At 42.8% G+C, this 24486-nt stretch overlaps 1 long non-coding RNA gene across 1 annotated transcript; it reads right to left on the bottom strand.

Moving 5' to 3' along the window:
• Nucleotides 1–19566: 19566 nt before the first annotated feature.
• On the bottom strand, nucleotides 19567–23656 carry LOC116087639. Its single transcript, XR_004117533.1, has 3 exons — nucleotides 23434–23656; nucleotides 22621–22711; nucleotides 19567–19808 (listed from the first exon to the last, which is right to left on the bottom strand). It is a non-coding gene; the product is annotated as an uncharacterized LOC116087639 (long non-coding RNA).
• Between the last annotated feature and the right edge of the window lie 830 nt (nucleotides 23657–24486).

Genomic DNA, 24486 nt, shown 5'->3' with positions numbered 1-24486 from the left:
CCTGAACGAGAATATGGCATCAGGTTTAGGCACTTGTGTCGGGGGTAAAGGAAGGAAGATTCTGGGGTAGTTACTTAGCCAATAACTTCAGCCCTGGGATCTGGAAATGTGGTGTGAGCACTCTAGCAGAGCAAGAGGAGTAGCTGCCTAACCCAAACCTTCGACTTCAAAGTTCATGTCCTTTCACTGACAGCTCAAAGCTAAGCCAGCACTTTGTTCTCAAAGCCGTCCATCCGCATCTGCTTATCATGCTTGACCCCTGAATTCCCACATTCTCGAAACACAAGCAGATGAGTTCAGAGAGCACACAGGACTCAAGGTAAAAGGTGAGTGAGTGAATACACCTCAGTAGTGGAAGGCTTGCCTGGCATGAATGATAAAAAACAATTCTAAAAACTAAAGATTAGGGGCTGGGGAGATAGCTCAATGGTTAAGATCACCATCTGCTCTTCCAGAAGATCAGGGTTCAATTTCCATGAACCCACATAGCAGCTCACAACTTTCTGTAACTCCAGTTTCAGGGAATCTGATACTCTCACACAGACATAGGCAAAACACTAATGTACATAAAATAAAAATAAATAAGTTGTTTAAAAAAAAAAAACCTAAAGATTAAAGCCCTTTAAAAATTAGCCATATGCAAGCCAAATTTTCCAAACAGGCCAGTTTCAATTGCCAAGATAATGAGGTTCTCTCCAGCTTACTTTACATAAAACAAAGTAACAAGGATGCTAATTAACCTGTTATTTGTCCATTGTTCTCATTCCTATTCTTTCCTTACAAGGAAAAGAATTTTGAAATTACCAATCCACTTCACTTTCTATTCTGCTTTTGTCAATCCTTTGTGCAACTCCTCCTCAAACTCTTCTCCTCTTTACCTCTGTTGGTAAAGCCACCTTCCTACACTGGAACTGTGAACACACCATTTTAATGACAATTCTCCAATAGAAAAGGCAGAGCCAATGGAGAAAGTTAGGAGGAGCTGAGCTCTGCTCTCGGCTCTACTTTATGCCCAGAACCCACACAAAGTGATTACTGAGAGAAACAGGGAGGAAGTACAAGGGCTTGTCCAGCTCAGGATCTTGTCACCTTTTCTCCAGTGCAATGGTTTCCAACCTTGCCTGTGGAGCCTACTCCAGACCACTGACCCCCGAGGCAAATCGGCCCGCTCCTATCTGGGCTCTCTGCTTTTCTTATTGTCCGCACACGGTCCAGTGTGCAAGCATTTTTAAGCAGGAGCTTAAATTGAAATGTAGAAGTGAGCCTAGCTGTGGGGAATCCAAAACCTGACTCTGGTAAAAGTCCGGTGACCACGTAGTAACACTGTGGGCTTTGTGCCCTTAAGACTCTAGAGGGGGAAGCCTCTACAGCTATGGCGACAATGAGGAGCCAAACTTCCTCAAGCTAGCTCCAAAGGAAAACTTCTGGATTGCATGTGTTAGTGTTTGGGTCAGCTGAGGTTCCAAAGTCACCACTGAAGTGACTATCTGTTCTGACCTCGTCTTCTAATCTCTCTTGATTAATCCAATAACTCTGTCACTCTGGTTCATAAGAACGAGTCTAATGGCATTATTCCTGCTTTCAGAAATTGAAATGCAAAATCAACTCAGTTGGAAGTTGTGAAGAGGTGCATTCCGGATCACACCTGTTAGAAAAGAGCCTCTGTGGTGTTGGAGTATGGGGAGGGCGTTGCTCTTCCACTTGCCAATCTCAATCTCAAAAATCAGATCTGGCTATTTCTAGCTTGTCCTTGACCGTGGCCAACAGAAATAAGTAGATGCAGGTGACAAAAGTAAGTCTACAAATAAGTGTGTTAGGAATAGGAATGGCTCCATATTTAGAAATTGCAATCATCAAAATAGAATGAGTTGTCTGAGTTAATATGCAAGAGAGCTTCACTACATAAGCATGGATTGATCTATTCATACATGTATATAATTGTCTTGTCTTGCCCTGGAATCCTGCTCTTACTTGGACAAGGAAAAAAAAGAGACTCATTCTTTCTAATTAAAAGCACATTGGTGATACATGCCTTTAATCCCGGCTCTGCAAAGGCAGAGCCCAGTGGATCTTTCTGAGTTCAAAGCCAGCCCAGTTTACATAGAGAATTCCAGGCCAGACAGATCTGCATAGTCAGACCAGACACTGGGAAGGAAAAGAAAGTCATCTTGGTGTATAGGGCAAACAAATGAACTTTGGGATTTTTTTCCCTCTTTTGTCTTCTGCCCTAACTGCACATTAGCATGAAGGGAAAGCTTGGTGTAATAGAGCTATTCCTTAAGGCTAGAATGATACAGTTCAGGACAAATAGAAGTTCTGATTCATCCTCTCAGTGGTCCTCAATCCACGTGCACTTGGCTTCAGCTCAAATTTAGATAGACTCTAAATCATAGTTACAGCAGTGGGTGGACTTAAGTATTCTTCAAATCTGCTATAATTCATCTCAGTCTTTGTACAACTTCAGCAATGTCTATGTGAGTCAAATTCTTACAATAAAAATTATTTTTGAAGTGTTAAGGATGAAACCCAGAGTTGTCTCCCACAAGGTAGATGTACTCTATCACTAAGCTAAATCCCCAGCCCATATATATATGGACATAGCAGGCAGAAGTCAAAACTGGGGCAGACTCTCAGCTTGCTCATCTCATATCTCAGTAAGATACATGCTGGTACACTCATCCATTTTGGTCAAGATCGTGAGTAAGGCAGTGTCTTCTCAGGCTCTAAACCCACCTGATGTTTCTAGCCTTTTCATTGCTACTGCTTTTCATGCTAAATCATAAAAGCAACAGCGTCAGTGGGTCCCTGAAGAACCCAGGTAGACCATCAGACCTATTATGGACTCACTTAATCTTTCGCCACTTTCCTTCCAGTAGGGATTCATTTATTTTGCTTGCTGATTCGAACTCTCCCCAAGTGTGTTCTCTTTGCTCCAGTCCTCTGGATGCCTCTCTTTCTTCTATGGGTGACAGAAGCTTTCTTGCTGAGTCCTGACAGGGTGGGGAAAGCTGAACAAGCACTAAAGGAGTGTTCCAGTGAGCTGTGTTCTTCCCCTCTGCTGTCCATTTCCAGTCAGGTTGCTACAGTAAAACTGAAATACGTTAAGTACATTCCTAATAGGTCCTGTCTTAAAGCCCTCCTGCAGGGTTACCAGCACTTGAAGCCGTTTAGACCAGACTTCATCAAATCTTATTCATGTTTCTAACTGAAGTCAAGCTCCAAAGCCTGTTACCATGGGTTTAAAACCTCTGTGCTCCAATATAGATTACTCCTGTGAGCCTTTAATTGGTCTTCTGGTAAGACACAGGTGAAACCCCTCCCTTCCCCCCCACCCCCTGCAAACACCTCTGAACCCTAATGAATCAAGATTCTATCTTTCTCCTTTCTGAGTTTTATGACACAACTTTACAAGCTCTCTCTCTCTCTCCCTCTCTCTCTCTCTCTCTCTCTCTCTCTCTCTCTCTCTCTCTCTCTGTCTCTCTCTTCCTTTCTCTCTCTTTCTCTATCTCTCTCCATTCTACAAGGCTCAATCTAGTTTGGGGAATTTACCTTAGACCTGCTTCTTCAGGGAGAGAAATCTTAGATTCTTCAAGGACTGGCCATCATCTCTAACTTAGGACTCCTGTCTTTATCTGCTTACCCCGATGTCACTGGGCTCATGCATTAAGCATAGGATGTCTTTGCACCACCTTAGTCACTATTGTCCTTCTTGACCATCATGACTTTTGTCATTCTCCAACTCCTGATGCTATCTATCCCTTACAGCTGCCTCCCCTTTTACCTCCAAAACCTTGCAGGGAACGGCTACCTTTGCCTCCGCTTATCATTGGACTTGCATTGCTTATGCAGCCACTCCATTCAAGTCAATCCAATTAATAATCTCCCTCCAGGGGCTGAAGAGATGGCTCAGAAGTCAAGAGCACTGTCTGCTTTTCCAGAGGTCCTAAATTCAATTCCCAGCAACCACATGGTAGCTCACAACCATCTATAATGAGATCTGGTGCCCTCTTCTGACCTGCAGGCACACATGCAGGCAGAATGCTGTATACATAATAAATAAATAAACAAATAAATAAATAAATAAATCTTTTTTTAAGATTTATTTATTTATTATATATAAGTACACTGTAGCTGTCTTCAGACACTCCAGAAGAGGGCGTCAAATCTCATTACAGATGGTTGTGAGCCACCATGTGGTTGCTGGGATTTGAACTCAGGACCTTCGGAAGAGCAGCCAGTGCTCTTACCCACTGAGCCATCTCTCCAGCCCAATAAATAAATCTTAAAAAAGAAAAAAATAGTCGGGCGGTGGTGGTGCACGCCTTTAATCCCAGCACTTGGGAGGCAGAGGCAGGTGGATTTCTGAGTTCGAGGCCAGCCTGGTCTACAGAGTGAGTTCCAGGACAGCCAGGGCTATACGGAGAAACCCTGTCTCGCAAAACAAAAAACAAAACAAAACAAAACAAAAAAAAACATATCTCTCTTCATTTACACTTCCAATGGAACCTCTATTACTCTGGGCTTATCACTGCTTATTTCATGGCTGAAATTTAAACATAGTTTTTCTTTTCTTCTTCACATTTCTTCACTTACCACCTGAGGGCTTGGTCTTAAGCCAGGCTCCCATTTGTACTAAAGCCATCATCTCCAGGGAAAACTGTATTCTTGTGAGCACCTTATTATCTTTAGACCTCACTTACATGTTAGGTAGGACCCCCACCCCAAAAGTATCTCTCATATGAATACTCCTCATCCCAACACAATGTACAAAACTCAAAACCATGCTCTCTCCACAAGTCTACTGACCAAAAGCATCTGCTGCCCAAACATGCAGGTGCAAATTAAGATCTCTAGAAGGCACACATAGTCAAGTGTGGCAGTTCATGTGTGTGTGTCCAGCACTCCTATAGTGAGACAGGAGGCAGAAAGTGGAGAATTCAAAGAAGCTCACTGGTCAGCTATTCTGGTGTACACAGTCATGAACAAGAGACTTTCTCAAACAAGGTAGAAGCAAAGGGCCAACATCTTGAGTTTTTCTCTTATTTCCATATGTGTGCTATGAAACATGGCACATACACACAGGGGAGGGGAGGAAGGAGAGAGATGGAGACAGAGACAGAAAATGAGAGAGAAGACACACAGAGAGAGAGACAGAGACAGAGAATGTTCTTTATTAATTCTTTATTAAACCTTTTTTAATATCAATTCAAGTCTGGCCAATACTTTTATTCTCATTTTGGCTTCTCATTCCCAGAACAAAACTAACCACTCTATCTGATCCAAAATAGTTTGCATTTGAGAAGTACAGAGGAAAATGTTATTGTAAAGCTAAAAAGAATGAATTGTGTTCAGAAACAATTTAATCAAGACTGTAAATTTCTTCTCATTTCCTGACAAGAAGCATTAGCTGCCTTTTATTCCAGACTAGCTTCTTTTTTTCCCTACCAGGGTCTTCTTATCAGCCTCCCAAATGCTTAATATTACAGGTGTGTGCTACTCCTAGGCCCAGGCTATTTTCAAGAATGTTAAAAAAAGCCAGGTGGTGGTGGTGCACGCCTTTAATCCCAGCACTTGGGAGGCAGAGGCAGGCGGATTTCTGAATTTGAGGCCAGCCTGGTCTACAGAGTGAGTTCCAGGACAGCCAGGGCTACACAAAGAAACCCTGTCTCGAAAAACAAAAACAAACAAACAAACAAAAAAGTTTTAAAAATATTGTGTAATTAACAACATAATGAATTGGAAGATAGAGATAACGTTTCGCCCAGGAATCAAAGGTAGCATTTATTGACCATCCAGGGAGATAAAGATTACCTTTAGAGCAAGGGTCAGTTGAGTTGCTTTTAGCCTTATCAAATCCATGGTTAAAAGAAAGGCAAGTAGTATATCACACAAGGAGAAAAGCATGTCATTCCAGGCACAACATCATGGAAGATGTCACGAAGGACAGACATTGGTCCAAGCTGAGTGGATTTGGATGGGAATATGCTGCCAAGTGGAGAGAGATCCCTGGAGCAGAAGAGGCTTTGTCAGTGTCACTGGGTAGAAAAACAGGAGTAAAGGGTAGACTTGATAAATTTGGAGAGACATGCAGATTTTAAGACGCACACAAGGCTTTCTGTGGGCAAGCCAGAAAGAATTTGGGAACATAAGGCTGGAAAGCGGGGAGAGGAGTGAGAATTTTTAAAGTAGGAAAGACTGATGCCATGAAAGAAGCGTTGATACTATCATGTATTACAGTACTGCCATGTACTGTAAAAACTGAAATTGTTAAGCATGGAGAGGGAAGGAGGAAGAGAGTCGTGGGGAGGAAGGGGAAAGAGAGATTTGGGAGATGAGTGCAAGAGAAAGCAAGGAATCCCCATATTTACGATCGGGCTAGAAAAAGGGGATCCCTGAGGCAGTGTGTGAGCGGTCAGGAGATGCAGAGCATCCTGTAAGGATGAGTAGAGGATGGGAGGGCAGTAGCAGCAGCAGGTGACAGGAGAACTGCTCTCACAAGCTTAGAGAGTCAACCATAAGTTGGAATGAAGAACGTTTCTAAACTATAAGCCCTGTTCTAGTCTTGGTCACAGTAAACAGAAGGCATTTCTCAACCCTCTGATAGACCGTCATACTTTGTATTTCTCTGTTGTGGATGGCTCTGTGCTGCTGATATTTTTATGTTAATTCTGCTCTCCCAGGAAGAGCTATCTGGAATGAGGAATGAGTCATGAGTCATGTACTCAGGTCTTGTGAACCAATCCCCTAATGAATAAAGGAGCCAATCACTGGGCGAGTAGGCGGGACTTCTGGATCTGACGGAGGAAGAGAGGAAGCAGGAGAGAGGAGAGAGTTAGGTCCTTTTGGATGGAGACATCATGAGGACAAGATAGAGCTATGAGTGTCTCCCGGTTTCGATGGCGGATCCATCAGTATTTTCCACTGGAGGATTTAGGTGTAATAAAGCTTGCAAGATTAGGATATTAGTTGCTGTGCCCAACAATTGAGTTACCATTATCAGTCATAGTCTTTTTCTGAACCAAGTTTGTGTTGTGTTTTTCTTCATACAGCAGCTCATCCCGGTTCAAGAGTGAAAAGTACAGCGGCCAAGCATGGGTTTGCCTGAGGTGCACCATAGGGGATTTGAAGCAAGGAGTTGGCGTGGTAACGTCCCACCACCAGTGGGAACTCAGAGAACTGGGTGGAGACATTTCAGGAGCTCCAGGCCAGAGAGTCTTCACAAGATATGAATAGGCTGGCCAGACCACGGGGGCTGAGAGTAACAGCGGATAGTGCGGGAACTTGCAGCCTCTTTTTAAGTATTTCCTGAAACATATCTCCTCAAAGAGGAATGATCAATCTGACTGAAGAGAGCCATAGATGTTCACTGAATGAGCCAAATTTACTAATGGGTAAGAACATCATGAAAGGAATGCAGTAACAAGGGCTTGCCATTTCTCTTTCACTTCCTACATCTCTCCAGAAGGCATTTCCTTCCTGGTAACATGTGGACCGATTGACTGCCAAGAGTTTCTCAGATGGTCAGAGGCTGAGCCATTCCTTTTTCTAGTCTAACAGCTTGCTCCAGAGCATCACTTAAGCCCTAAAGGGCAGCCTGGATGTACTTTGCACTGGGCAGTAAGATGAGCTTAGTCTTTTCCCCCCCACACTTATATACTATTTCCTGTGGTCTTGGTATTTCCATTTTCAGTTGAAGAACTTGGTGAGTGAAATAGAGACCCATGCTGAACCCTTGAAAGCATTAGTATCAAATGTAGTAACACTTGAGGACTACCTTCTTGAAAGAAAAATATGAAGAGTCGAGGTGAACACTGCATTTCCCAGCTGGTTGCAACATCACCAGCTGATGTGGCAGCTGGGTTTCCCTACAGCTTTTACGTGTCCATTTAGACCTCAAAAGCAGAGGTAAGGAACAAAAATTCATTTGGGGATAATGCAAGCTGTCCAAGAATTACACTGGATAAATCATGGTCAGTCATGGATAGAAATGGAAATGTTTTTCTTAGAAGGTCACAAGAAATCCTCTAGGGGACACAGCAGTCAACAGACAGCTCTATCTTGCCAAAGTTGAGATCTGCTTTCTTCTCAAACTCAGCCAGTAAGATGAACATAACATATAGGTTTTTGTTTGCTTGATTGGTTGGTTTGGTTTTTGGGTTTTGTTTTGTTTTGCTTTTTGCAGTGATGTTGTTTCGTTGAGTTCTTTGTTTTGTTTGGTTGGTGAGCCTCACTATGTAGTCCTTGCTGGCCAGAACTTCCTATGTAGACCAAGCTGACTTCAAACTCTTAGAGATCCACTGCCTCTGCTCTTGGATGCTGGGATAAAAGGTGTGAGTCACTATACCCAGCCAACATTGTGGTTTTCGTTTGGGGTTATTTTGTGTTTTAGTTTGTCTATTTGTTTACTTATTTGTTTGTTTTTTTTATTTTGAAATAGGGTCTCCTGTAGCCCAGGGTAACCCAGGCTGGCTTCAAATTTGCTATGTAGCTGAGGATGATCTGGAACTCCTTCCAGATCCTCCCGTGTCTACCTCCTAAGGGCTGAGATTAAGTGTTTTCATCCTTTACCTTATTTCATATTCATAAATAGATAATATGCACTTATTCCACTACAGGAAGAAAAAATTTCCAGAAAGCTATGTGTGGTAGCACAAGCCCATTACCCCCCAGTACAGGAGATGCTGAGGCAGGAGGATTGTAAGTTTCAGCTACATAGGAGTTTTGAGAGCAGCTGAGCTACATAATGGCATTGTGTAGGTGAGTAAGAGGATGAGCAGGAGAAAGGAAGTTATTTGTAGGAAAGAAACTTAGGCGTTCTTTAGAGTAACAAAGTTTATGGCCTATGTCCTTACTGTTCCTTGAAACCCAGTCCCAATGGTAACAGTAGCTATAATGCAACTGGAATAAAGCTTTGGGTTCCTGCAGAGTATCAGAAGGAGCATACAGAAGCATAACTAATGCACTTATAAAAAATGTTTCCCAATGGAGTTTAGGTTCACCAACTCTGGTCAGCTAGCACAGTAGACTGGAAATCCAACAAAGCCAAACAGGAAGCTTTTCTCTTCTCTGTATCCCTAGATAGTCTTAAATCACTTTGCTGGAAACGACTACACAGGTCTGGATTGAACTACAATCTGGCAATGTCGTTTGTATTTTCAATAACGTCTGCTGGTGTTTTCTAAATATTCCCAGCAGGAAGCTGTTGCTGCACTGTTGCGTGAATTATGTACCTTTGGCAAAAATAAGATTCACAAGAGAATTGCAGCTGAGTGAATCTTTGTTTTTAGAAGTTTGAGGAGATCGCATCAATTCTTGTTTCAAAGCACAAGATGGCGTTAAGGCACTCAGTGCTGGCCAATGAATAAAAGTTAAGCTTTTAACAAAAGATCATCTACCTGAGCCTCCTAAGCGCTGAGGTTGTAATCCCTCACCACCACACCCATGTTAGTTATTTACAGATTTATTTAATATCAAACAGGAGGATTTTCTAATAATCTTACTGTTGACTTGGAACTCAATATATTCATATCGAAGACGACATGTTGGATTCAGTCTTTTGAAATATATCAGATTGGTCTTCCGACTCATCATTTTTGCCAGCATTAATAAGGATTCCACATGTATTTGACAAGAATGTGTGCTTTGTTGCTGGGGCTTGGGCTCTACATATGGCCACTAGATCATATTATTCCCTTCGTGTAAGTTTCCACTGATATCTTTCCTACTTGTCCCCTAGTTTCTGAGATACCTAAAATGTCCTCCTGTTCATGTATTTCTAAATATCCTGCTCTTTCCATTTTTATTTTATATATTGTTTTGCCTTACACAGCCCTCCCCTGATTCTCTACTCTATAAAAGGTAAGGACTTAGAAGATGCCCAAACCATCCTGAAAACCATGAGAAGCTTAGCAAGATTTCAAAACTCTGGCAATTTCTTTTTCTGATCATTATTTTGCTAAAGAATAATGACTGTTGAACAGGTTCCTGGTAAGCTTATTTAGGGCAAGACCTAAAATAGGTAGGCCCAAAACATAGTGAATTCTTCAAAAGGGGTAGACCACCATTTTCATAAACAATACAATGGGGATTTTTATAGTTAGGCAACATGAGAACAAAAACAACTCAACAACTCAGATTTAAGGACATGCCCCACCTAACCTTGATGGTGGAGAAGACCTAGTTATCTAACGAGGGATATACAGATTCATTCAAATGTGAGAAAACATTCTGGAAGACAAATAAAGGTATTTTACCTGCCTAGGATGGAATCACACCTCCTCACCTCCTCCTTTTTTTTTTTTTTTTTAACCTTTATACACTTGGGAAAGTCTTTAATCTCCTTCTAAAAGAAGTTCCTGGTTAATTTCTCAGTAGAAGGTAATTTTCTATATGAAGAGGGGTCAACAGTCTACTATGGAACAACACAATAATTACAATGTTACATTCTATGTGATTGGTTATATTTATACTTAATTGTGTGTAGCATTCATAGTATAAACTGTGGGTTTAATACCTGTCACTCAATTGTCAGTTTTAAAGGATCATGGTTCTGGGAAAGTGTGTTGGCTAGTTTTATGTCAACTTGTGACAGGCTGAAGTCACCTGAGAAGAGGGAACTTCAATTTAAAAAACACCTTCATAAGATCCGGCTGTAGGTAGGCCTGTAAGGTATTTTGTTAGTTAGTGATTGATGACGGAGAACCCGGCCTATTCTGGGTGGTGCCACCCCTGGGCTGATGGTCCTGGATTCTATAAGAAATCAGGCTGAGCAAGCCATGAAGAGCAAGCCAGTAAGCAGCACTCCTCCATGGTCTCTGCACCAGCTTGCCTTCAAGTTCCTGCCCTGTGTGAGATCCTGCTCTCATTGGTTTTGATGATGAACTTTTATATGGAACTGTAAACAGACTAAACCCTTTCCTCCGCAAATTGCCTTGGTCATGATGTTTCATCACAGCAGTAACCCTAAATAAGACAGAAATTCAGTAATGAAACGCTTGCCTAGAATATGTATACATCCTGGGTTCAATCCCTAGCATAGTACATAAATAATCTCGTTAACATTTAGATAGAACACTTGGCTTAATATGTTGGTATTTAATGAATATTGATAGTTAATGAATTGATATTTAATGAATTTTTCCCAAACCCAGGTAGCTTAAAAATCATAACTAGTTGAGCCAGGCATGGTGGCACACACCTTTAATCCCAGCACTTGGGAGGTAGAGGCAGGCAGATCTACAAAGTAAGTTCTAGGACAGCCAGGACTATATGGAGAAATCCAGTCTCAAAAAAATTAATTAATTAAAATAAAAAATCATAAATAGTTATCATTATCTGTATCTATGGTTATCGACACATGACTTAGATACCCATGCTTCCAGGTTCCGTTTAGGGAGGACCCATCTCAAGCCCACTCCTCTGATTATAGGAAGACCTCTGGTCTTTACTGGTTATTGGCAGTACACAGCAGTTCATTTCTACATGCTCCTCCCCATAAGGCTACTCACAGCATAGAAACTGGCTTTCTTGGCATGTATGAAAGAGAGCAAGAAAAATTGCTCAAGAAGAAGTAACAGACACTCGGGAGGCAGAGGCAGGAGGATTTCTGAGTTTGAGGCCAGCCTGGTCTACAGAGTGAGCTCCAGGACAGCCAGGGCTACATAGAGAAACCCTGTCTCGGAAAAAAAAAAAAAAAGAAGTAACAGGTTTTTTTTTTTCTGAACTTTTTTTAAAAAACATATTCATGAGCTAAGAAGATGGATGGCTCAGTAGGTTAAGTGCTTACAGCTCAAGTGTGAAACCTGAACTCAGAGCCCCAAGATCCACAAAAAGCCAGAAGTAGCAAATGGGACACCTGTAATCTGTAATGCCAGTCCCCCTGTGGTAAGACCAAAGGTCAAGCTCCAGAAACTGGCAGGCAAGCTAGCCTGATGCAAGCAGTGATAAACAGTAAGAGATTACCTTACACTCGGTGAAAGGCAATGACCAACACCTGAGATTTCGAAAGTGCTCTCTGATCTCTACATGCATGCTGTGGTGTGCACATACTGCGTTCACTTCCAGGAACATGCATGCGCGCGCACACACACACATCATAAATCATATACACATAAGGATTTTTTTTTAAATCACTCTAAAAGAATAGCTTTATAGCAGAATTTAGTATAAAGTTGCAGAAGCATTCTTTACACTCCTCCCCTTCCTTTTCTCTTGCACACACACACACACACACACACACTCCCACACTATCAACACCCTGCACTAGAGTGGTACATCTGTTCAGTGGATGAGCCCATATTCACACATCATCACTCCAAATCCACTCTTTCCATTAGATTACTTAATCTCTGGATTTTGATAAATGGATATGGATACACACACACACACACACACACACACACACACACACACACCCACATATATATATATATATATATATATATATATATATATATATATATATATATATATATATATATATATATATATATATATATATATATATACATGTCAAAGTTCACATACCTATCTGCCACCCGCTGTGCACATGCGCCTTCCCTCCTACCCCTTTGCAACTGTGGATCTCATTGCAGCCTCCACAGTCGGCTTTTCCCAAGTGTCATGCCATCCGGAATCTGACCCTCATAGCCCAATCAGACAAGGCCTCTTTCACTTAGCATGCATGCATTTAAGCTTTGTGTGTGTTTTCATGGCTTTGATAAAGCTCTTTTTGGTAGCTGGATAATACTCCAGTGTCTCAGTGTGCCACAGAACGGAAGAATATTTTGTTTGCTTCCAAATGTTGGCAAACTACTGTGGTGTAATAGCCTGCTTTTGTAAATGATAGCCCATTACTATTGTAATAGTCTGGGCACTGAAAGTAAATCAAGTTCATCTACGAAGACACAGGACTTGAACAATGTGAGGGAGGGATCTTGGAGAAGACTCTTACGTTTTTCCCAGCATGAGGGATGAAACAAATGCCACAGGCACCTTGACCTCATGGCAGCATCAGGACAGTCAAAGAAGGACGTTATAGACTCTTGACCTGAAGTGGTCTCATCTCAACAAATGTTCTTGACCCTAGCCATTGAGAAGGTCCCTAAAGAAACATAGAACGTTTAAACCATGCTGCCAGTTCTGTCTTCCTTTGCAAGCGGAGTCCATTTCTGATACATTTAATTGAGGTATGTTAATCCCATTCAGGATTTAAAAGAGGGACATCTCAAGTTGTGTTATTATTTCTGTTCCTCCCTGTGTGAAACACTAGAATATGCACATGAATTTAGACATCACATTCCAATTTTCTTATGTTGTTTCCATCTGCTGGAATAGAAGTGGAAAAATTTGGCATTTGTTTTACTGAATTCCTAAACCCCTCATGTTGATCAAGCATTTGGTAGAGAAAAGGTTTGTGTTGATTTGTTTTGTTTTGTTGCAGCGCTGAAGATAAAACCCAGGGCCTTGTAGCTGCTAGGCAAGTGTTCTACCATCGAGCCACATCCCATCCAAAAAAGAAGTTTGTAAAAGGATCGATTGAAGGATGTAGCTAAATTACATGCTTCCGTACAACTTCTCACTGCTGACTTTCTGAACTGTCTGAAAAGCATATCCACATTTAGCATAGACTTTCTTCTTTTTGCCCCATCGGATTGTTATAACCACCCCAGTTATATTCTGCTGTTCAAAAACTAAGGCAATTTAGCCAAATATGCAAGTCTGTGTTGTAGAGGACAGTGGCAATACACTACCACCAGAGGGAGTAAAGAGCCAGAGTACGGCTCGCTCTGTGGATTGACTGGTGTGGGTTGATTTGTTCACTCCTATATATATATATATATATATATATTTACTTACTTATTTGAAAAGGATCTCACTCTGTAGCTCAAGGGGGCTTTGAACTCATGACAATCGTCCTTTCTCAGTACTGGGATTCCAGGCCTGAGCCACCACATCAGGTCAGTAACTGGTGTTTAAACTAGGCTCCCCTATGCTCAAGAACACTGACAACTTCCGTTCCAGCTCCTCCAGCCTCTTTCTCCTAACAATCTGGAAGCTGACACGAGGTGGAGCCTACACCTGCACATCCTGCTGCAAAGAAGAGGTAGGGCGCACCGGGAGAGGCTTCTGTGACTGTGTTCCCAGACTGGCTCTGCGAAGGAATGCAACTGATTCTAATTTTCACCGCAGGCGGTTCCTGTCTCCAGGCCTAAGGCACCCTTCAGGGTTGGTCTCTGTTCTCAGACCCAGATCACTGGTTCAATTGCCTTTTGAGTTTGCCAACAAGCAATTAGATGACAACATTAAGGACCAGTGGTAACCTGCAAGGGCCAACAGCAAGCCCTAGGCAGAGAATGGTCAGGGTTAGAACTTGGGGAACCGTTTTGTGAGCATTGTAGGGGCATATCTCCAACTACAGTGCCCTGTGAGTCTTAAGTCCTTTGCTCCTCGGGATGTCCTAAAAACAGCTACAATAAATGGTAAAACACTGCCTTCCCCCAACCCAGCACCACACAGGGGCTTGGAGATTTGTCTTTTCATTACACTATAGCCTGGTAAAGGAATGGTTAATAGAGCCAAGTATGATGATTCTCCTCTGCAGAATTAGTCAACTGCTGCAGGCAGAAATGGTAGTCAAGAAATATAAGGAGGAGCAGGGCAGTGGTAGCACGTGCCTTTAATCCCTGCACTCTGGAGGCTGAGGCAGAGGCAAATGGATTTCTGGTCAGGGCTATACAGAAAAACCCTGTCTCAAAATACAAAAACCAAACCAACCAAACAAAAGAAATATAAGGAGGAGTAACACACTGGTACATTAACACTGCCTGTGACCCTTTGACCTCTGTGATTCCTTAGGTCCCGGCTGATGCCTCCCAATACAAATATCAAATGCCAGGGACTTCATTTTCTGTTTTTGTTTAGTTTTGTGAGACAGCGTCTTACCTGGCAGGCTTCAAATGCATGCCTCTGCATCCTAAATGCTTGGAATTAAAAGCCTGTCACTGAGCTCACATCACCCCCCCCCCCCAGTACATTTCATCTAGAACATGTCTTCAAGCACATTTGCTGAATGGAAATGTGAATTTCATCTGAACACTGCCAGAGGCAAAAAGTCATCTGGGCCTAGCGGAGAAGGGCAGGAGCAGCGGAAGCAAACTGAAGTCAAGAGGTCTTAGAGGGAGGAGGACTGCAGAAGGGGCTGGAGAGGTGACTCCTTGGTTAAGAGCACTGACTGCTCTTCCAAAGGTCCTGAGTTCAATTCCCAGCAACCACATGGTAGCTCATAACCATCTGTAATGGAATCTGATGCCCTCTTTTGGTGTGTCTGAAGACAGCGATAGTATACTCACATAAATAAATAAATAAATAAATAAATAAATAAATAAATAAATAATAAATAGATAAATAAATAAATCTTAAGAAAGAAAAGGGAGGGAGGGAAAGTAGGAAGGAAGAAGGAAGGAAGGAAAGAAAGATTATAGAGAGGGCTAAAGGAAGGGAGGGGTGCTGGGGCCCTGTACTGCATTGTCTGGAAGCTTTCTACTCCCACACCCACCACACCCAAAATCTCCAGCTCCCCCAGAAGATTCAGATTTGGAAAGTCTCATGGTGCAACATCACGAACTCTTCGTCCTTAGACCTTTTGCTGCTGATGCTGCCTCTCTTTTACAACACTCACTTGGGGAGAAACACGTGACTCCAGTTCACCATAAGCTTGTATCCCTGACATTTTATCAGTTCTGTTTCCTAGCTCCAGACCTGCTAGAGCCGATGCTACTTACAAAGGGACTCCAAAGCTCAGGAGAGATACACAGGCTAGTCTTGTACTTCCACTAAGAAGATGCTAAGTCAAGATCTATCTTAGATGCTTCAGCAGAGGGGAGAGTCCTAGTTCCTTGTCATTTCCCACCTCTGAATCAAGCCAGATGTACGGGGATTTGGTCAGACTTGTTCTTAAGCTACATCAAGACTGGAAATCAACTTCACTGGAACAATCTCTACAAGAACAGATTTCCTGGAATGTCGAGAGCTACACAAATGAAGTAAATGAATGCTGAGTAGGCAAGAATTGAAGCGAGTCCCCTTAAGCTCTTTCCAGGCTGTCCCTCTATCCATGAGCCTCACATAACCATAATGAAATATTTCATAAGCTATTTGTAACATTGAGACTTATTTTGGCTGAAAGTTAAAGTCCAAGATTAGATAGGCCAATTTTTTAAGTCTCTGATGAGGGTCGCATTTCATGGTGGATATATATGGTGGAAGAACAAGCATAAGTTCCCATCTCAAGCTAGAAAGGAAGCAGGGAGGGGTAATGGTGCCACAGTAATTCTGGGCATGTTTCCAAAAATCTAAGAACATTCTAAGTCCCTATGGATCCACAGCACCACCATGTTGCCACGCTGGAAAATAAATCTTTAACATAAGGAACTTTGTGAATCGCTCATCCAAACCATAGAACTCGCCCAATACAGGCTATCTAGAATTCTAAATACAATGCAAACAAATCCTTTATACAATGTTGCAGCCTTGACTCTCTCAGCAACCGTATGGTGAGAATTGCAGTCGTGAGAATCACTCCTATCCAGTTGCCCAGTGCTGCTTCAGTGTCTGCTCACATCTGTCACTGATCTCTGTTGTCACCAAGTCACACCTACACACACACACACACACACACACACACACACACACACAATCTCCAGGAGACCAAGCCAAGACAGTGATAAGAGTTGACAAGCAGCACAGAATGCGTATTGTAATCATCAGCGTGGCGTGGGCAACATGAAGATTCTATAGCATGGTAGAACATGTTCTGTTTTTAATTCATTGTGAAGCAAAACTGTGTTGTAGATAAGAAATTCACATAGAATAAATATCAAAAGTTTCAAGTCATCTCTACCTCCCATTAGAACATTATCAATAAAATAAAGTAATAAAAGTTACTACCTTTCATTACCATCAGTTCATTGCGGTAAAAACTGTGCAATGAGTAGAATTGCAAGTGATTTATTAGGAAAGGGTGGTTGTTCTCCCACAACAAGGCATCTTCAATGTATAAAGGAACAGGCAGACAGAATGTAACAATTCTTCTCAGGAAAGACATCCCACTTCTTCAAAATGATTCAGTTCTGTCCCCATGGTCCATAATTGCTACTGGAAAATCCCACAGTGAGCCTTGTGGATGACCCAGGGAGTCCTGAGTCCTGGAATCTAAGTCTCCCGTTGAGCTGAGACCTGATATAGGACACACAGGACCTGGAGACCAGAGGCAAATCCTTCCAGACTGGATGTGCACAGACTCAGGGAGTCTTCATAAGAGTTTGAAGGAGGAGCTCTGAACCCATATAGCCTGGGTCATAACTCTGCCTCAACAGGTAGCAGCTGGGAATCTTTCAACAATTTCTAAGCCTAAGTTTTACCAGCCGTAAAATGGTGTGTCAACCTCCTGGAGTTGTGAAAGAAACAAGATCAGTCATAGGAAGGTTTCAGTGTACTGGCAGCCATAGAACTGGGGTTAGGGCCTTTAGATTAATGTTGGGTTGGTTTTCTGGTGGTGGTGGTGGTGGTGGTGGTGGTGGTGATGGTGATTTTGTGTTGTATTGTTTTCTAAATGTCCACTGGAAAAAGGTTAGCTCAAACGTGTCCATCAGGAGGATTGCCATTGATAATCAATTTCAACGTTAAACTGAACAAGGAGAATACAAATATTCAACTCTTCACCGATCTTCAGTGTCTTAAAATCCATGAGCAGAAAGTGACTTGGAGAAGAAAGGGTTTATTCCATCTTACTGCTTAAAGTCCATCACTGAAGGAAGGCAAGGCAGGAACTCAACTCAGGACACAGACCTAGAGGCAGGAACTGAAGTAGATGCCAAGGAGAGACAGATGATGCTTATGGGCTTGCTTTCATGGCTTGCTCAGTTTGCTTGCCCAGGATGAGCTGCCAGGGACGGTACTGCACACAGTGGGCTGGGTCCTCAATCTGATAAAGGCAATTTCGCAAGTAATAGGATGAAAAGGATTAGAAGTGTGACTTTGTTGGAAGAAGTATGTTAATGGGGGTGGGCTTTGAGGTTTCTAAAGACCAAGACAGGTCTCTTATATCTCCTTCCTGCTTCCTATGGATCAGGATGTAGCTCTCAGCTACCGCCCACATGCCACCATGCTCCCTCCATGATGATGATAGACTACACCTCTAAAACTGTAAGTAAGCCCTCAATTAAATCATTTCTTTTAAAAAAGTTGCCTAGAAGGTGGGGAGGGGCTGGAGAGATGGCTCAGTGGTTAAGAGCACCGACTGCTCTTCCAAAGGTTCTGAGTTCAAATCCCAGCAACCCCATGGTGGCTCACAACCATCCATAATGAGATCTGACGCCCTCTTCTGGAGTGTCTGAAAATAGCTACAGTGTACTCACATATAATAAATAAATAAATCTTTCGGGGGGGAAAAAAAAAGTTGCCTAGGCCATTGGAGTTATTATTGCTGTGCCAAAACACCATGACCAAAGCAAGTTGGAGAGAAAAGGGTTTTTTTTATTTGGCTTTCATTTCCATATCTCTATTGATCATTGAAAGAAGTAAGGACAAGAATTCAAGTGAAGGAAGCAGAAGCCGATGCAGAGGCCATAGTGGGTGCTGCTTACTGCCTTGTTCCCCATGGAACCCAGGACTACCAACCCAGGAGTGGCCCCACCCTGCCCATGGGTTGAGCCTAACCACATCAACCAATGATTAAGAAAATGTGCCCCCTGCCCCAGGCTTGCTTATAGCCTGATCCTATAGAGGCATTATCTCAATTGAGGTTCCTTCCTCTTGGATGACTCTAGCATGTGTCAAATTGACATAAAACTAGCCAGGACATTGTCTCTTCAAGGCAACAGAACAGTGACTAAGCCGAACATGATAATGATGGTGATTGTGGTGTACTGGCTTTGAACTTGAAGAATTCTCAAGCAGGCTGATGTCAGCTGGGCCTAAGGTCACGGCACAAGTGGTTTGTTTTTTTCTTTTGTTGGCTGTACATTACAGATTACCTTTTTCCTCAGGGTTTATCCTCACGGAAGCTCCAGACTTGAAGCCACATTTGTCTCTTGTTTAGTGAGAAGAAACAATGGTTTCTTCCTGTATCTCAGGCAGGGATTCTGGAGTGAGCTGAGCCTGTTGGTACTCTACTCAATAACTGGCCTGAGGCAAAGGGAGGAAGATTGGAAGTTCAAAGCTTACTTAGGCTACTTGGTAAGTTCAAGGGCAGCCTGGTCAATCTAGTGAGACCCTGCCTCAAAAGTGAAAAGTGGCTTATTTTTTGGAATTGAACCCAGGACCCTGTACACTAGGAAAGTCTTCTGAATCTAGGGACTTGTTCATTCTAGTTTGTGTCAACCCAGGGTACTGCATTCCCATCCCTATAGCCAAGTCAGTGTTGATGATATAACTATTATGTATTTAGTCCTGAACCAATCATTATTGGACAGGAATGGAATGTTCTGACTGGTCAGAGGAAGATCATTTGCCCAACTTGGTTTTGTCTGTTTTGTCAACTTTAATTTCATTACTATTATGTGAGTAAGCATGTGTGGATATGTGTGCATGAGTATATGTGAATGTGAGTCTGTGTGGATATGTGTGCATGAGTATATGTGAATGTGAGTCTGGGTGTGCCTGCCACAGAGGGCATGCCACTCAGAAGACAACTTGGTGGAGGTGGTTCTGGTTCTTGGTTCTTTTGTTTCTTCTACGGGGACTCCAGGGTTGTCAGGAATTCAAAACAAGTCCTTTGAAGTGCTGAGCCATCTCTCCGGAGCGGATACCTAAAGGGGCAAAAAGATAAAAAATAAAAAAAAAAAAGGAGATGGGTGATTCTTCTAAAGGAAAAATAGGGTATTGTTTCAGTTTAGCAACGAATAGGTTTCAGCAATGGATATCAACTCCCACAAACATGCATGAGATCTGGTCGCATATATCCTTAATTAATCTCCAGCCTATTGAATGACAATACAATGCCAGAAACCAAGACAAGCCATAAAATCCATGCCACATCACCTTTGTTGTAATATGGGCAAGAGGTCTATGTTCTAGGAAGGAGTAGATTTAGTTAGTTAATTGAGAACATGTCTAGCCCAATAGTTGTAAACCAGGGTCAATACCTATGAATGCAGAGTACTATAACAAATGTCAATCATCCCCCTTCCCCTACACTGGTTGGTCATGACCTTGAAATTCCAGGATTTTAAACCATAGAGCCACCATAAACCAAAGGAAGCCAAGGGGGACAAATGAAGAATGTTTGTGTGGGTGTGTGTCTTAAAGAGCTCGTAGAAAAGACAAGTTCTTCTCAGATGACACACATATGGGTTCCATTTGTATGAATGGAATCCATGTTAAAGCTATGGCCAGGAGCAAGTGTGACTTAGAGAAAACTGACCAATCACATTTCTAGGACTGAGAATGCACCAAGACCAGGATATCAGCCAAGTATTGGGGGCTGAGAGGGGTCATTGTTGGGGAGAGGGGACCAGCAGACTGTATCAATCAGACTTTGGTTTTGGTTGAATGGAAGTGAGCACAGCCCTGGCATCTATGGTTAAATATGTTATTGTATTGTAAAAGTGAAAAGCATGCTATAAAGTCATAGGAAGCATATATTTCCCAAGATAAAGGTTAGCATCTTATTGTAAACCTGAATCTTCCTTACATATATATTGTTCCATGTTACAGCTTGTTGGAATTTTGAGACATTTCAAGTTTGGGGGGTTTGGGGTTTTGTTTGTTTTTATTTTTAATTTGAAAAAAAAAAACTCCACATCCAAAATCTGTACTACCTCTGGTTCCAAGATTTTTTGCATGAGGGCTATTCAACCCTAAAAATGTTCCAAGAATGAAGCAAGCCTCCTAAATACTCTTGGTATTAGATCCCATCTTCATAAAACAGATAGGAGGATAGATGAGATGCAGTGTGAGTCTGAAATTTAGCAACTAGAATTTTTTTAGAAGAGGAAACTGTTTACTACGGATGAATCTTGACCCACATACTGGCTTCAATCTACACTCAGCAAGCCTCGTCCCCTTCACGTCCCACCCACCTCTTGTAGGTGACAGCAGTAGTACTGCAGGTGATGCTAGAAGTAGTGGTGGTAGTGTCTATCAGTGGTGACAGTGGCAGTGGTGGCAGTGTCAGTGGTGACAATGTCAGTGGTGACAGTGACGGTGTCAGTGTCAGTGGAGGCAGTGCCAGTGGAGACAGTGTCAGTGCAGGCAGTGCCAATGGAGGCAGTGTCAGTGCAGGCAGTGTCAGTGGTGGCAGTGTCAGTGGTGGCAGTGTCAGTGGTGGCAGTGTTAGATGTGGCAGTGTCAGTGGAGGTAGTGTCTGGCAGTGGTGACAGTGTCAGTGGTGGCAGTGACGGTGGCAGTGTCAGTGGAGGCAATGTCAGTGGTGGCAGTGTCAGTGGAGGCAGTGTCAGTGGTGGCAGTGTCAGTGCAGGTAGTGTCAGTGGTGACAGTGTCAGTGGTGGCAGTGTCAGTGGTGGCAGTGTCAGTGGTGGTAGTGTCTGGCAGTGGTGACAGTGTCAGTGGTGGCAGTGACGGTGGCAGTGTCAGTGGAGGCAGTGTCAGTGGTGGCAGTGTCAGTGCAGGTAGTGTCAGTGGTGGCAGTGTCAGTGCAGGCAGTGCCAATGGAGGCAGTGTCAGTGCAGGCAGTGTCAGTGGTGGCAGTGTCAGTGCAGGCAGTGTCAGTGGTGGCAGTGTCAGTGGTTGCAGTGTTAGATGTGGCAGTGTCAGTGGAGGTAGTGTCTGTCAGTGGTGGCAGTGTCAGTAGTGACAGTGTCAGTGGTGACAGTGTCAGTGGTGACAGTGTCAGTGGTGGCAGTGATGGTGGCAGTGTCAGTGGTGACAGTGTCAGTGGTAGCAGTGTCCATGGTGACAGTGTCAGTGGTAGCAGTGTCAGTGGAGACAGTGTCAGTGGTAGCAGTGTCAGTGGTGACAGTGTCAGTGGTAGCAGTGTCAGTGGAGACGGTAAAGATGAACAGTAGAAGAGCACTTGCCATATGTGAGGTACTGGTTTGTTGTTGTCGTTGTTTTGTTCGTTTTCATTGTATTTATTGTTGTTTTACTCAAATGCCTTATGTCCATTATGTGTAGCCACTACAATCAATTCTATTGTTGTTTTACTCAAATGTCTTATGCAATTCTATGTAACAGCTGCAAACAATTCTAGTCAATGAACGTGAGTAACTGCATCTTAGTGGGATGGGACACCATTACAGCCACTTAGTGGTTCCTCATCCACTGCTTAATAATCATCGGAGCTGTGGACACAGAGCTCTCAGTAAGAGATCCCAATTGCCATACTTTCAGCAGCAAGCCAGCTGTTGCTTCTAATGACTGTTAGCGTTCTGACCTTGGTACTCATGAGCAAGTGTCACAGAAGTAAACACAGAGCTAAGGTAATTGAAGTAAATCTCGACAGCATCTTCTTTTAAGCCACAGAGCCTTGTGCAAACCCATATCTGGAAACAGAGACACATCTCTGACACCCACCCATTTGTGAGCACTAGGGTGAGTGGCAAAGGGTAGGGTTCTCAATACTGGTTGCATAGTCAAACACTAGTCAGCTCATCTACTTACCAGCTGTATTAGCTAGAACAGTGATTCTCAACCTGTGGGTGGCGGCTGCTTTGGGAATGGCCAACCCTTTAACAAGGGTTGCCTCAGACCACTGGAAAACACAGAGATTTACATTACAACTCATAACAGTAGCAAAATTACAGTTATGAAGTAGCAACAAAATAATTTTGTAGTTGGGGGGGGGTCACCACAACATGAGGAACTGTATTAAAGGACCAAAGCATTAGGAAGGCTAAGAAGCACTGAGCTAGAAGATGCATTATCTTCTAGGAGCCAGATCCGCTTCTGTAAAAGAGCAAGATGCTGCATAACTCATGGTGGAAGAGGACGGCAAAGACCTTCTAGCACCTCCATGTTGACACACAGAGAATACTTCCTTATGCTCAGAGTGGAGAAGTCTGAATTCCAACATAACCAACACATGAGAAATGTCTGAAAGGGGACAGAACGTGTAAAGAAAACAGGAACGGCTCAAACCCATCTTATCCATAAGAACTAATCTTGACTACCCAAGATGCCCTGCCTCCTCTGTTCTGGAACAAATAATTTTATCATCTGTGAGACACTGGATCAGATTCCGCCTTGGTTCACTCTCATTTGTACACAGGAGACTTTAGACTAGTGGCAGCCCAGCTACTGATTAGGGATGATGGAGCAGGCCAACCTAAGCATTCACCTCTGTCCTTATCCAGATGCTCTCAGAAATGCCACTTGGTGGTGGTGGGGGGGAGGGTGACAAAAAAGTTGATGTCTGTGGGTCCTCAGACTCCAGGAAATATGCTGACGTCATGCTTGCCCCATCTCACTAGTTACCTGGATAACCCAACAGCTGCTTTGCTGTTAGGTCATGCTTCGTAGAGCAGTTCAGGTATGTGTCATCAATATGTTATCATTCCAAAATAGTATTTGGCTAATGAGGTTTCTCAGACCTCAGGACTGTGGAGGCTTTGACAGTTGACATCTTCATGGTTGTTGATAGCCTCCTGGAATTTGCTGCATGAAGTTGAAATCGTCATGCCTGGAAGTAGTTCAGAAATGTCTGGTGAACCCTAGTGATTAAAAGAAACCCATTGTAAAAGAGTACATGCTGAATGATTGTCTTTATGGCAAGTCAAAAGCCAAGCAAAAATAATCTCTAGTCCCATATGAAATAAGCTGGTTATCCCGAGTATGTGTGGCATAGAAGAGTTCAACTGTTCTGGGGTGGTGTTGGTAGTTAAAATGCATCTCACTTCTCAATATGCATGTTATACTTTAGTCTGTTTATAAGAAGAGGAAAAGTGATAAAGAGGGGAAAGGGAGGAGGGGAATAAGGAGAACAAGAGAGGAAATGGAAAGGCTGGAAAGATGGTTCAGTGGTTAAGAGCACTGACTGCTTTTTCATACGACCCAGGTTCTAGTCCCAGCAACTACATGGTGGCTCACAACTGTTTGTAACTCCAGTTCCAGGGAATCCAATATCTTCTGATCTCTCCAGGTACCCAGGCATGCAGGTGATATAGACATACATGTAGACAAAACACCCACGCACATAAAATACTTTTTTTTTTTAAATTTAAAGAAAAGAAATAGAAGAATAGAAATAGAATAGGAAACACAAGAAAATTGAAGTAACAGCTATAAAGAAAGCAAGCAAGCCAACAAATATAGCGCCTGCAAGGATGTTTAGTACCATACTTTAAAATCACTGGGGAGATGGCTCAGGCAGCAGAGCACTTCCTGTGTAAGCCTCGGTGGGTGCCGGGGTCTGCATCTGTACTCCCAGCACTGGAGAGAGAAGAATCTTCAGGCCTGTCTAGGTTCAACTAGTTCTGTCTATATTTGCAAATGCCGTTCCCTCAAACTGGAAACCCAGAACCCCTCCCC

Source organism: Mastomys coucha, unplaced genomic scaffold (genome assembly GCF_008632895.1).
Source record: "Mastomys coucha isolate ucsf_1 unplaced genomic scaffold, UCSF_Mcou_1 pScaffold13, whole genome shotgun sequence".
In the NCBI taxonomy this organism is placed as follows: Eukaryota; Metazoa; Chordata; class Mammalia; order Rodentia; family Muridae; genus Mastomys; species Mastomys coucha.
The sequence above is the reverse complement of the archived record's forward strand: the minus strand, read 5'-3'. Positions and strand labels throughout refer to the sequence as shown.